At 51.1% G+C, this 12,667-nt stretch overlaps 1 protein-coding gene across 2 annotated transcripts in view; it reads left to right on the top strand.

Annotated features, from left to right (window-relative positions):
• The first annotated feature begins 10,165 nt into the window (after positions 1-10,165).
• The window catches only part of SPTBN1 (spectrin beta, non-erythrocytic 1), a 128,408-nt gene continuing 125,906 nt past the window's right edge, over positions 10,166-12,667 (top strand). Inside the window, exon 1 of one of the 2 annotated variants that reach the window (XM_061989337.1) lies at positions 10,166-10,283. The gene's annotated coding sequence lies outside the window, so the exon portion shown is untranslated. Of the gene's footprint in view, positions 10,284-10,597; positions 10,694-12,667 lie in introns of those variants that run through there. The other variant, XM_061989338.1, reaches the window with a different exon arrangement.

The following is a 12,667-nucleotide window of genomic DNA, read 5'->3' as shown; positions in this document are numbered from 1 at the left end:
TTTCCCTGTTTCAGTGAGGGAGCCCTGGCACAGGCTGCCCAGAGGGGTGTGGAGGCTCCTTCCTTGGAGGGCTTCAAGCCCCACCTGGACACGTTCCTATGTGACCTGATCTAGGTGACCCTGCTTCTGCAGGGGGGTTGGACTGGATGATCTCTAAAGGTCCCTTCCAACCCCACCATTCTGTGATTCTATGAAAAAGAGAACCCGAGAGGCAGCAACAGCAACACAGCATCATCCCTGGCTTATGTCTCAGGGAAAAAACATGATTTGAGTCTTTTTTTTCTCAATTCCTTTTTTTTTCCCCTCCCCAGAGGTCTGGGAAGACAAACACTCTGCAAGGAAATCCCATCCACAAACATGTGTGTTGTGAGCTGGCTCGTTTTGTTAGCTGAGGGACCGAGGCAGCAGAGAGCAGCTGGGCTTGTGAGGCATCAGCAACTAACAGACCTTTTAATCTATCTTTTCCCCCTCCTGTATGCTTTAATGAATATGCCTTAGTCTGGCTCTTGGAGCACCTCTGCTGAAACAAGAAACTTGTTCGTTCCCTGGCCTCCCTGCAGAGACCACTGATGTGTGTATGAGTTGCTATCAGTGATGATAACATCTGTGAGTACCTGGCTGGTGGGAAGTGTTTCATGGCCACGGAAAGTGCTGGCTAGAAGCAGCATCTCTCTCCTTCTGACTCTGCTACATTAGAATCTGAAGGGTGAAAAGCTGCAGAATGTATTTCCCATCCCCAAACCTATTAGTGGCTTAGACCCAGCTGTGAGGGGTTTAGGTGAAAGGGCTTTGCAAAGCAAACACAGATACCAAATACTTCCGTGATGCATGTTTGTTGTTGTTGACTTGCACTGTATTCTTGAGAGCAAAAGAACAGCACAAGGCTTCTGCTCAGGCAGGAGCAGAGCATCCCAGTGTGTGTGAAGCTGCTGCTGGTACCATGGGGCAGGCTTGAAACTAGTATTTAATCTTTAAGTAGCTGTGAGCCTCTCATTCTGAAATGAACTGAAACTAGCTGAAGATCACCAAAAAGCAGCTGCATTTTCACGCTGCCCTCCTTTGTTGTTACATCTAACCCTTTCCTTTCAGCTTGTACATTAGAGAAACACACCTGCTATGGATCTAGATTTGCATTCCAAGTGAAATGTGCACACTGAGCTCTTCCCCCTTCATTGGAAAGATGTAGATGACTTCCTCTGTTTTCACCTTGGGCCTGACCCAAGGCTCAAGGAAGGAAGCTCAGGACAGGCCTTAGCGTGGGGCTGCGTGTCACACACACTGGGATGACTTTCTGTGCATGGTGGGAAAGTAGAATTTTCCATTCTATGATCTTCCTTTTTTAAAGGACACGTGGGATGTACTGAGAGAGTTCTTCAGTTATTTATACAACTGTATCCTGACAAGCTACAACTTCCTCTAGTGTAAACACAGCTACTGTTTGTTCCTCTGGAGTTTTGCTGTGTTTATAAGGATGGGGAAGAACCACAATTTAGTGTGTGTGTTAAGAACTTCTTGTCAGACTGTGATCTCAGTTACACCATTAAACCAGTGGGTTTGACTCCTATCCACTAGTGGGGCTGAGCTGAAAACAGCTCCCAGCAGTGTGTGTGCTGGGAGCAGGGCTGGGTGTGGGTACAGGGCAGTGCTGGGGAAGCTGGACTCTGTGTGTGTAAGACACTTCTCTCAGTCTGTTTTGCAGACATTGTTCTTATGTGAGTCACATAAGTTACAATTCCTTGTGCCACAAGAGATATTTAATGTAACCCATGACTTTAGTTTTGTTCAACACTGTAGCTGAGCCCTGGCTCTAACCATCCTGACATCCTCACAGTCTCCTGAGTTGGATCCAAACGGTTTTCCAGTGAGTTCCAGGCACTTGAGAGCAAAGGTACAATCCCAAGCCTTTACTGCTCCATATATTCCATCTGTGATTCTGGCCTCAGCCTCCCTTGTCAGATATTAAAGGGCACTTTTCTATTCTAGGCTTCCATTTGAGGTGATGGAAGCACTGTAGTGCATTGGTCTGGAAAGTGCTGTGCGATATCTTGAGTGTGAACGCAGGCAAACCCAGATTCTGGTGTGTCAGGTGCTTAAAACAAAAGCTCATCTCTTGGCTGAGAAAATCCCTGTGCTGTCACCTGGTTTTGTGCTGACATTTTCCATGGGTAGCACAAAGGCTCTAAAACAGCATTTGCAAAGGCAGCCTTTGCTTTTGCAGGGCCTGTCCTGCCCAGCAGCTATCCCACTTTTCACACACTTCCCTAGCAGACACTTTAGGGTTTTTTCCCCCAAAATGAAAGCCTTTTTATAAGAAGCCTCAGTTTTGCCCCAGAGGATCCCCTGTGGGTTTGGAACTGTTGCTCACCCAAGAGCAGAGCACAACATGATGCTTTCTAGACAAATAAGAAGAGGTGTGCTGAGTGCAGCCTTGTGCAGCCACTGCTCATGGGGAGGGGGGAAGAAAATATGCCACATGACTTTTAACATGCAGATGGTCTAATCTGTCTTGACAGGCTAAACAGGGGATTTTCCATCAGCCACTGTTATTGCTGCCTATCACAATTGCTTTGGCTATAGAAAACTTACATCAACATTTTTCTCCTAATGTCAACAGCTCCTAACAATAACCTGGGTACAAAGTCATCACCTTTGAAGAGGATGTGAATACTCAGTTAACTGGAAATAAAGCTGCCTTCCAGGAGCCAGGATTCCTGGAGAGGAAGCCTGTGAGGAGCATCACCTGCTGTGCAAGGTTTGCTCTGTTTGTTCTCATTTGGTTTCTTGTTTCTAGAGGATGGATACATTAAACAATGGCCTTCTAAGGTTTTTCTAGCTCTGGGCAGTTAACATGATAACTGCCCAGGAATAAAGCATTGTGACCTCTGCCTAATTATGATGCAGGGAAGAGTTGAGAGTGAGAACCAAGGAAATTAGCCCACAATGAAGACTTAATTCTGCAATTCAGGGTTCCCAGCAGCCATCAGAGATTCTACCTTGTGATGAATTTCCTAACAGATGGCTTGGATCCCATAGGTGGGGATGAACTGCCAATGTCACAATATTAGCAGACCTCTTAAACTTCTTCCTACCTGAGGTGGTGTGGTAACGAGGCAGCACTCTTCCCTCAAGCTACAGACAGGGTCTGCAACAGTTTGCTCTATTTGTCAAGCATCTGTTCAAGGAAGCAGTGGAAACGGTTAAGGAAATGTTGCTACAAGCAGCCTTGGAGGGAGAAGACTTCCCTTTATATCCCTTCTGCAAGGGACTAAATAGTACTTTTGACTTTTTTTCACTTCATGGTAAAAAAGATGTTTGGACCTTGATTGCAAGTGCACAGGAGTGAGCTTCAGGAAGCTTTTAAAAAGTACCACAGCAACAGAAGAGGGGGAGCAATGCTTTGCAGAAAGCTGCTGCTCCACAATAAGGAGCAAGAATGTGTGAAATACCAGATCTGCTACTTTGGATTTCATGCAAGTCACTATTTATAGGATGAGCAGTGAAGCTGGCTTCAGACTTCATTTATAAATAGATGAGCATACATTTCTCTGCTATGCCAGAATTTTCCAACCTGTTTTGTGCTTCCCTCGCTGTGATGAACGTTGCTGGTGCTCTGGGGACACGTGGCTGGGCATTGGTAGGGAGTTAATACAACTGTGTTCAACGACAGATTCACCTTCCTAGTTACCAAATGCTGCCTGTACAGTTTCTCCAGTCCCACTTTGAGAGTGAGGAGGCAGCGTGGGTGCGATTTGCCCACACACACACTGGCAAAACGCTGATGGCACTTCTGAAAATGAGCCCTGGGGTTTCTAAGACACTCGACAACTTCTGACTGCAGTTTGGAAGCCAAATGTTATGAGAGGGTGGCTTAGTGTCTGGAAATTTGAAGAGCTCCTGCAGGCCATGCCTTAAGCCCTTAAAATCTGCTGTGCCTGGCTGCTTTTGCCTATTCCTTTTTTGCCAGATCCCTCCTAAGAGTCCCATCACCAGCAGTCCTTTGCCATCGGAGCCCACCAGAGACTGACAGAGTTACACTTGAACTCATCATCCTTGCTTTCCTTGCTCAGAGTTCATCATTAAGAAGGCAAATGTTACAGGCCAGGATGTATTTTAGAATCATGGAAGCTACATGTGTGGGAGGTAGCAACTTCAGGCTTAAGCTTTGAACATCCCAGCAGCCTCTTTCTTCTGGTAATTCTTGTTAATATGTCTCTCTGAGAATCAGTTCATCCCTCTGCATGGTGCTAACATTAAAGCAGGGAGAGCAGATGCCTGCACCTGCATGAGGTTCCACTTGACACTCAGGCACATCCCTGTACAGGCCAATGGGATCCACCTGCCTGGATCTGAACGAGGAACCGCAGCCTCGACCTTCGGGAGCAAACACCATCGGGGCAAGGGAATCACCACCAAAGGCATTTCTCCATGCTTTACCTTTTCTGACCTGTTTATGCTGATGAGTTTTGTGCTGATGTCTTAACCTGAACTTCACCCAGCTTCAGTTTCCGTAGGAAAAGCACACTGTCAGGAAAGCAAATAAAGCCTGTGAGAGCAACTGGGAATTTACCTTTTCTTTCCTTTTTGTGTTTCCCTTGGCAAAGATGACTACCACAGTTCAGCACAGTTCCCTTCTTGCTCTCTCCTGTGTCTGCCCTAGAGACCTGTATTGTCTGTCACGTTAGTAAAAGAGATTCCTTCAGCCATTTCTGTCTTTCTGTGTCTGCATTTCTCCTTGTTGCTTGGGGATTGTGTAATGACAAAATTCAGGCATTAAAAATGGAGACCTTGTTATCCCACCAAGTAGTTAATGGAGTAGCTGTTCCAGGACAACATATCCAAATGCACTTTGCAGCTTGGTTTTGTCAAATTACACAGACTGGCTGACGTGTGTTTGTCTCATGCACCCAGGCAAAAGAGAGGAGTAAAGGTATGGTGAAACGTGGGGAAACAGGAGGAAAACCAGACATTTGGCAACAAGGGAGAAAGGTGGCTTTTTTGAAAAGAGAATTGTGCAGATTTTCTTAGGACAGGCAGATGCTGAGGTTTTGGCCAGCTTGCCTCTCCATTTCTCTACACATGAGGAAACCTTGCTGCATTAACACCTCTAATGCATAGGACTGATCCTCAGGCTGCTCCACCACAAAGGATGTTTTGAAGGGGCAAGAAACCTACACCTGCCCTTCAGGTGTTCCTTACTAAATGTGAGGCTCTTTCAGGGAAGGTAAAGGCTGCAGAGAGATGCACATCTGCAAGGTGTACGTGCAGCCTGCGAGAGACGGGAGCTTGGCAGCTGAGCGCTGGCAGCAGGGCAGCCCTGGGTGGCGCCAGTCTTACCCTGCTTTCCAGGGTGCTTTTGTGCAGCTGCCCTAGAGCCTCCACTGCTGCAGCTGAGCTATTTACTGCTGGATGAGCTAGCTGGGGTAAACCTACTTTGTGTCTGCCTTGCGCGGCTCGGGGCATACCTCTGACTGCAGTCGCTCTCTGTGATAGCGTTTCTTCCGTGTGGAGCCTGCAGGACCCGCAAGCAGGTCCCAAGACACTCCTTTCATCTTTCAATGTACAGACTTGAGCACAATGGAAATGTCTGCAGGGGATGCTGTGGCCTCCTGGCCCTGCTCCTCTGCCAGCTCTCACTGACGCTTCCCGTCCCTCCTCCGCACGCCGGGCGCTGCCGCGGGCTTGGCACGGCCAGCAGGAAGGCTGGCGCTCCTTCACACCCTCAGTAGACAAGATATTTGAGGAGCATCTGAGTTAATAGAGAGAGATAAGACTCTCTCAGCAAGAGAGTGTCCCTCTGATACGCTGCCTGAGAGTAGAGCCCTAAGGGTCTGCACATTGCCGCTGTTTCTTACCAGCAGACACCTTGCCCTGCTCACACGCACCTCTCGTGCCCGTGGTTGGCTCACTGTGAAGCACTGTGCATGGAGGTGCCCTGGCAGTGTGCTTAGTTCCTGATGCAGAATTCTGGGCTTGTCAGCTTCATGGGAGAGAAGGGGAACCGAGGCGTGTGGATCCAACGTGTTTCTGTTTGCAGTGACTGTTGGGAAGTGGAGACACACTTGGAAGTAGATCACGGGGAGTGTGTTGCTACAAGGTGTTGTGCAGGTAGGGGTGTAGCACAGAGCTGGGTGTTCCTGAGGTGATGAGAAGAAACAGAGTTATGTAAAGAACAAATGTTTGTGAAGCAGAAGCTGTTGTGCTTCCAGACAAGTTGTGCATGTAGTGAGGAAGCTGATTTTTCCCCTTTAGGCCATTTTATTGCCCATATTCCTCTCAAGATCTTGGCCAAGTCTGCTATGAGACAGAGCACTAGTCTAGAGCTGTGCCTTTGAGCCTCACTGTGTGTTTAAAGCTGGGTGTTCTGGGTGGAGGAAAGGTGTGTCTGATGGGAGGAATCTCAGCAGTATATCTCAGCACTACTGTGAACCTGTGTAACTGGAACTTTCTGAAAATGCTCTTTCGGTGTAATGGCACAGCCAGAAAGGTGTTTTTATTGCACTAGGAATTGCTCTGTGTGCATTTCTTCTGTCTTCTTTTTTTTTTTTTGTGGACATTGCCACCATCCTTGAATAGAATCTCTCTAGTTTTAGTATTGCCTGAACACCTTAGAGTTTAATGTAGACATGCTGCTTTGGTTTCTGTGTGGAAACTCCCACTTGGAATGTCAGCTCACATGAAGGCGAAAGAAATCAGATCCTGAAAAGTCTACATCGAATTGTTGAACCTTGTTTTGAACCAGGCATTAGGTGACTTGGACTATAATTTAGCATAGAACGGTCTTTCAGAGGCTTTGGAATGTGTTTCCCTTTGCACACACCTACGTAGTGTTTTCCTCTTGAAGGTGCATACGGGCACGTTTCTGTAGGATGAGGGACCAGACAGGATTGTTGAGCACAGTGGCTTGGGAGATTCCCAAAAGAAAAAGAAGATTAAACATTTCTTCAATTGTAACAAACCCATGGCTGCATGGACAAAGTCTATGAGAGGAAGAGAAACCCTCTGGCTTCCAAGCCAAAGCTGACTACGGAGTAATGGGCAGAAGGGGAGTGACTTAGCTTTGCTTTCCTTTCCACTCCCTTTAACAAGTTTCTAACACAGCCATTCATTCCACTCCTTTCTGTTTGGTTAAATGTGGCAGCCAGTGTGAACAACCTGTTTGTCTAACTGGGCTGGCTTGCTGGTATTAGGAAGTGCTTTCACTTGTAAGCACTCCCACCTGAGTTGTCACAAAGTTGTAGGTTTTGGCTTTCTGGCAGGGTGAGCTGAAGGTTCACGCTGGAAACACTAACAGATATTTCCAGTCGTGTTTGAAATGAAAATAGCATCCTCTCTGTCAAACCTGGAGATGCTGTTTTTAACCACCTGGGGCAAAACATGTACCTGCCCCGTTCTTTACAAAATGTGGGCTCTTTCAAAGCAAGAAAGTGACTGTCAGTAACTGGGATAACTGGTTGGAGCCCACAGTGCCCCTGCTATTCTGGTTCTTGCTTCTCCAGGCGTTTGTTGCTACCCAGTTATTTCCATGATAACCAATGGCCCACCTGTCTTTGAGCTGGGTGAGTTCACACAGACAGAATCCCAAAATACACCGGGTGCTCTTGCTCACTCCCATGTACTGCAGCCTTTTTCCCTGCCTGCTTGTTGGAGAGAGATTAATAGTTCAGTGGAGGTGGATTCTTTTCTCCCTGCTGTTTCTAAACACCCTAGAATTTGAGTATGTTAAATTATATATATATATATATATATATATAAACACACACAGCATGAGGTTCTCTGAATTCCTATTAGAGATGGCTACAGTGAAAGCAACATTATGCTGGATCAAAACCTCTGAGTTCTGTCCTCCTTCGGAGCCTGAAATGCGAGAGTACACATGCTTAGGCGTTTGCTGGCTTTTATTGTTCACAGACAACTTACTCAGCTCTTTTCTCAGAGCAAAGCTGTAGTCAGGCTAGTAGAAATTTAGTGACACATGTTAAAGAAGCTGTGTAGAACTCTGAATGTTATTTGTGCCAGAGTCAGTGAGCCTGATGGTCAGGAGCAGCCTCTCAATCCTGCAGATATTCCAGCTCATTTCAGTACCACTGTCTGAAGGAGTTCAGGAAGGCTGGAAGAATGGCTTTCATTTCTTTTTCCTTGCTTACGTATCTTTTTAAAGTGATTTAAAGCAATTGACTCGTCCTTTGTTACAGTAAGGGTTAAGTAGGGCTTTGCTTGGAATTATTGTTGTTAAATTAAAAATAAGGCTCTTTTATCTCTTTACTATGAGCTTTACATTACACAGAAGCAAGCACCTTCTAGTGTCTGCCTGGAAACCAGAACTGTGGCATCTTCTTGTAGGAGATGCTGAGAGGTTAGGCAAGGTGATGGAGCTGATCTGAGTTTGCTGCTGAAGCCAGTTCAGCTCACCCAGCCAGCAGAGAACTGTTCTCTTCTTCTTGCTGAATTAGGCTTTACCAAGGCATCAGTGGACCACTAGAACCAGTGCAAGAGAGGGGCAAGAAAATAGGGAGGGAGACAAGATTGGCTCTTAGGTGGCTTCTTTTTACTGCATCCCAAGAACTGGGTATGAACCACCACAGATGACAGACGTGGAAGTACATGCTCAACTCTTGGCAAGATACTTGTAGGCTTTATGGTGATAGAATACTTTAAAGAGGCTTTCTGAATGCCTGAGGAACTTTTCCCAAGTGGGAGGGACTTGGGACTGAGGGAGAACATGAGGTTACTTGTCTCATATCCTGATAAAAGTCAAAGGTAGATGCTGAATCCAGCTGGTACAGGGAGAGTTGAAATTGACAATTACTGGTTCATGCTCATCTGAGAAGTGAGACTGCTGGAGAGAGATGGAGAAGAGGGTGGCTCCATCCAGATTAGGAAAAGAAACGTGCAGCAGCATGTGGAGGGAGTTCAGATAGGCAAGGGTGCATCCATAAAGGGTACAGAGGGGGATGTGGCCCAAACTGAAAAGTGAGGTGATGAGAATCTGTGTGAGAGCATTGGTCACCCACTGGATGGGGAGCCAAGTCCAGACAAGGATGACATCAAACCCAGAGTCCCAAGTGACAAGTGGGGTGGTGGTACTGGCTGTCAGTGAATTTGTGTGTGTGTTGTGGTTTAAGCCCAGCTGGCAACAAAGCACCACACTTGTTACACGTTTGTATTTCATGGTGTGAGTTCACCTAACCAGTAAGCACAGAGGGACTGACAGATGAAGCGTCCCGTTTGGACTCCCGCTGCAAACAGGGAGCACAAGGAGGACACGCTGAAGGAGCAGTAAGGAGGCAGTGCCAGGGAAACCAAGGGAGAACAAAATAGCTCCAAGAGCCAGGCTGATAAACTTGCCAGGATGGAAATGAAGCAATATTCCAGAGATTATGGCAGCGAGTGGACATTAGTATCCTTGGCAAAGCAGCCCGGTGTGCAGTGGCAGGAGGCAGAGATGAGTATGTTTAAGACAGGCAGGATAGGAACTCCAAGCAGCAGCTGAATAGCGTGCTAGGAGTGTGAGGATGAAAGGCAGGAGAGAAAGGGATGATGGCTCACAGGGCAAGCAAAAACAAGAGTGGTTTGTTGTTGTTTTTAATAAAAAGATGGATAATGCTAGTCTGTAGCTATATGGCAAGTATGAGGTTAGGGTCAGCAGGCAGGAGGGGATGGGAACGGGCACAAAGAGGATGAGGACACAGATGCAAGCAGAGGGCACCAGCGAGGGAAAGCTGAAGCAGAAATGTCTGCCTCTGGACTGGATGGCAAGGACCGGTGTGGGTGAAGCAGGAAAGGCACCTTGGCTGTGTGTGATCAGTGTTGTCTAGGAAGATGAACAAAATCCTGCCCAGAGATGGAAGGAGAAGGGAAACGCAGCTGAAAAGGCTGCTGGGGTTGAGTTTCAGGGGCCTGGGTGACCCTGGCAAAGGGAGTTGTTTGTGTGGGAAGGTGGCAGGACTGAAGAGGGAGAGGATGACTCTGCAGTGGAGGAAGTCAAACCCAGGATGGGATTTCCACTAGGAATGACAGAACAGTGGGAGGGTAGCGCTAGAGGAAATGGATGCTGGGGGTGAGCCAACATTGTCTTTGCGACAGGAGAGGGTGTCAGAGGAGGAGGAGCGTGAAGCCTAAAGACCCAACAACCAAATAAATGAAAGGGAAGGCGCGCCGGGAGCGGTTGGTCGCAGTGGATAACATTCGGGGGAGGCTGTGACGGAGGCCCTGCGGGGAGGCCGCTGCGCAGAGGGGGAAGATCTGGGGGTGGCGGCAGGGCGAGGCCCCAGCAGCAGCACCAGGTGAGGCAGGAGGGCAGGCGCGGCACCCCGGGACCCGCTCCGCGCCGCGGGGCTCCGCCGCGCCGCCCCCCGCCCGCCGGTACCGGGCGGTCCCGCAGCCGCGGCGGGGAGGGCGGCCCGGCAGCGGCCCGCCGGGGGTTCGCGGACACCTGCGCCGAGCCCGGCTCCCCGCGCCGCAGAGCGGCCGCCCGGCGCCTCCGCAGCGAAGGGGCGCGGGGGCGGGGGGCTGCGCTTCGCCCCCGCCCCGCCGCGCTGTCCCCGCCCCTCGCCCCTCGCAGCCGCCGCGGCCGGGCGGGCGGAGCGCAGCGCAGCGCCGCGGGGCTGCGGGCGCCGCCGCTCAGTCCCCGCCGCCGCTCCGTCCCCGCCGCCGCCGCATCGCGCAGGAGAGCCGCCGCCCGGGCAGCGCAGAGGTAGGGGCTCCCGAGCGGGGAGCGGCGCCCTTCCCTCGCCGGGGTGGGGGGTGGGTGTGTGTGTATTAACCGCCGAGGCCGTGACCGCGGGCGGCTCTCCGCGGCCCCGCCGCAGCCTGCCTCTCCCCCGCCCCGGCGTGGCGGCGCGGCCCGGGCGCGGCCTTGCCCCGGAGCCCCCCGGCCGGCGCGGGGCTGCGCTCCCCCGGCGCGCTGTCAGGGCGCGGAGCCGCCCCGCCCCGCCCTGCGGCGGCCCCGGCCCGGCCCGGCCCGGCACGGCCTCTCCGGGGGCCGCGGCCGCCGCCCTGCCCGCCCTCCGCGCCGGTGCCGCGCAGCCGCACGCCGGGGTGCGGTGCGGAGCGGGGAGCCGCGGGCGCTGCGCCCGGCGCCGCCGCTCGCATTGTCTGTAAAATACACGGAATTGATTTCAATTGGGGTTTTTATCGTTGGTTTGCTTTTCTGCTCGCGGAGGCCGCGCCGCTGCGGGAGCGGGGGAGGCAGCGAGCCGCGCGGGGGACTGCGGCGGGGCCCGGCGGGCAGGGTGCGGGGGGCGCCGCGGGGCCGCCTGGGCAGGTCGTTACGCGCTGCGGTGCTTTGTGCAGGGGCGCAGCGCGGGCGCGGAGCGGCGTTCGCCTGTCGCAGCCATTAGATGCGCGGCTTTGATGAATCCTCGTCTCCTCTGAGCGAACGCGCAGCGAAAAAGCACAGTGCGTGGGTTTGGTTTCATTGTCTCTTTGAGGTAGCTCCTGCAGTGGGATGGATACGGGCCCGATTTAACAAAAAAACATGGCAGACTCCCGGTAGGCGCCGAGAGGCTGCAGCAGCTCGGGAAAATGCTCGTTTGTGGCACCGGAGCCTGGCGTTTGTTAGTAGCCCGCTTGCGAGGCTGGTGCTTTTGCTCTCGGAGCGGCAATACAAAAACTAGAGGGAGCAGTTGAATTGGTAATTTTGATGTCTTCATTGTGAGTGGAACGGCATTCTTGTTTAAAGGAGGTGAGCAGTCATCTGTGTTTGCAGATTGCACCTACCCAGAGGTGTAAGCGCTAAACGTTCCAAACCAGCAGCGGGATTCGCTGAGTAAGAGGGGCTCAGCATAACCTGTCAAGATCCAGAGCGCTGGGCGCAGCCCTCGGCCGTTATCGACGGGATAGAAATATTATGGAAGCTGCTTATTGAACTGTCTGGCCAGCTCAGAAAAAAATGCTGCTGTTTGCTCAGCCCCGGGAGCATACTGTGCTGAAAGACATCTTGGGGAACAGTGCTCCCCAGCCTCAGGGCGAGAGAGGCAGGGCACGGAGAGTGATTTATTCGGAGGGATGCCAGCCGTGTGAAGATGTGCAGAGAGGCTGCGGCTCCTCGGGCCGGTGCGGGGAGTCCCTGCTGGAGGAGGGACTTGCATGCACTCAGAAGCCTCTGGAGGAAGAGCTGGGAGATGGAAGCCTGGTGGGATGAAGAGCCAGGAAGGCTGGGTGATGGCAGCTAGATGCGGTTTCATCCTTTCCTTTCCCCCCCACTCACTGTCTCTTGGTGAAACAGCAGCGGCTGTGGTGCTGCCTACATGACTTAGCAGCCGCTGTGGGGCTGGCTCGCTGATGTGTGCCAGCCAGCTCTAGATAGGCAATAAATAACCAGGGCAGGGAAGATTTTGTCATTTCATGCGGCAGCATCGACTCGGTATTAAAATAGAGCTGGGGTTGTGGCACAGCAGCCCGTGCTGTGTTTTTCTGTGGTGCAGGTTAAGTGCAGTAAATGACTAAAGCAGGATGCAGCATTTTTGGATGAAACAGGAGCTTGCAGCAGTGGCAAAAGGCGTTACAGATGCTGTTTCATCTCTCCAGTGGCGTGAATCCTGCAGCTTTGGGGCATTACTGAGCGTTACTGGCCTCTCCCTACACACAGAAGTGGAACAGGGAAGGGGCAAAACGCTCATGCTCCACGTATGGAGACCAGAGTGCAGCTGCCTGTCCCTCGGCTCCT

Source organism: Colius striatus, chromosome 2 (assembly GCF_028858725.1).
Source record: "Colius striatus isolate bColStr4 chromosome 2, bColStr4.1.hap1, whole genome shotgun sequence".
NCBI classification, from domain to species: domain Eukaryota; kingdom Metazoa; phylum Chordata; class Aves; order Coliiformes; family Coliidae; genus Colius; species Colius striatus.
This window is presented reverse-complemented; position numbering and strand designations above follow the sequence as displayed.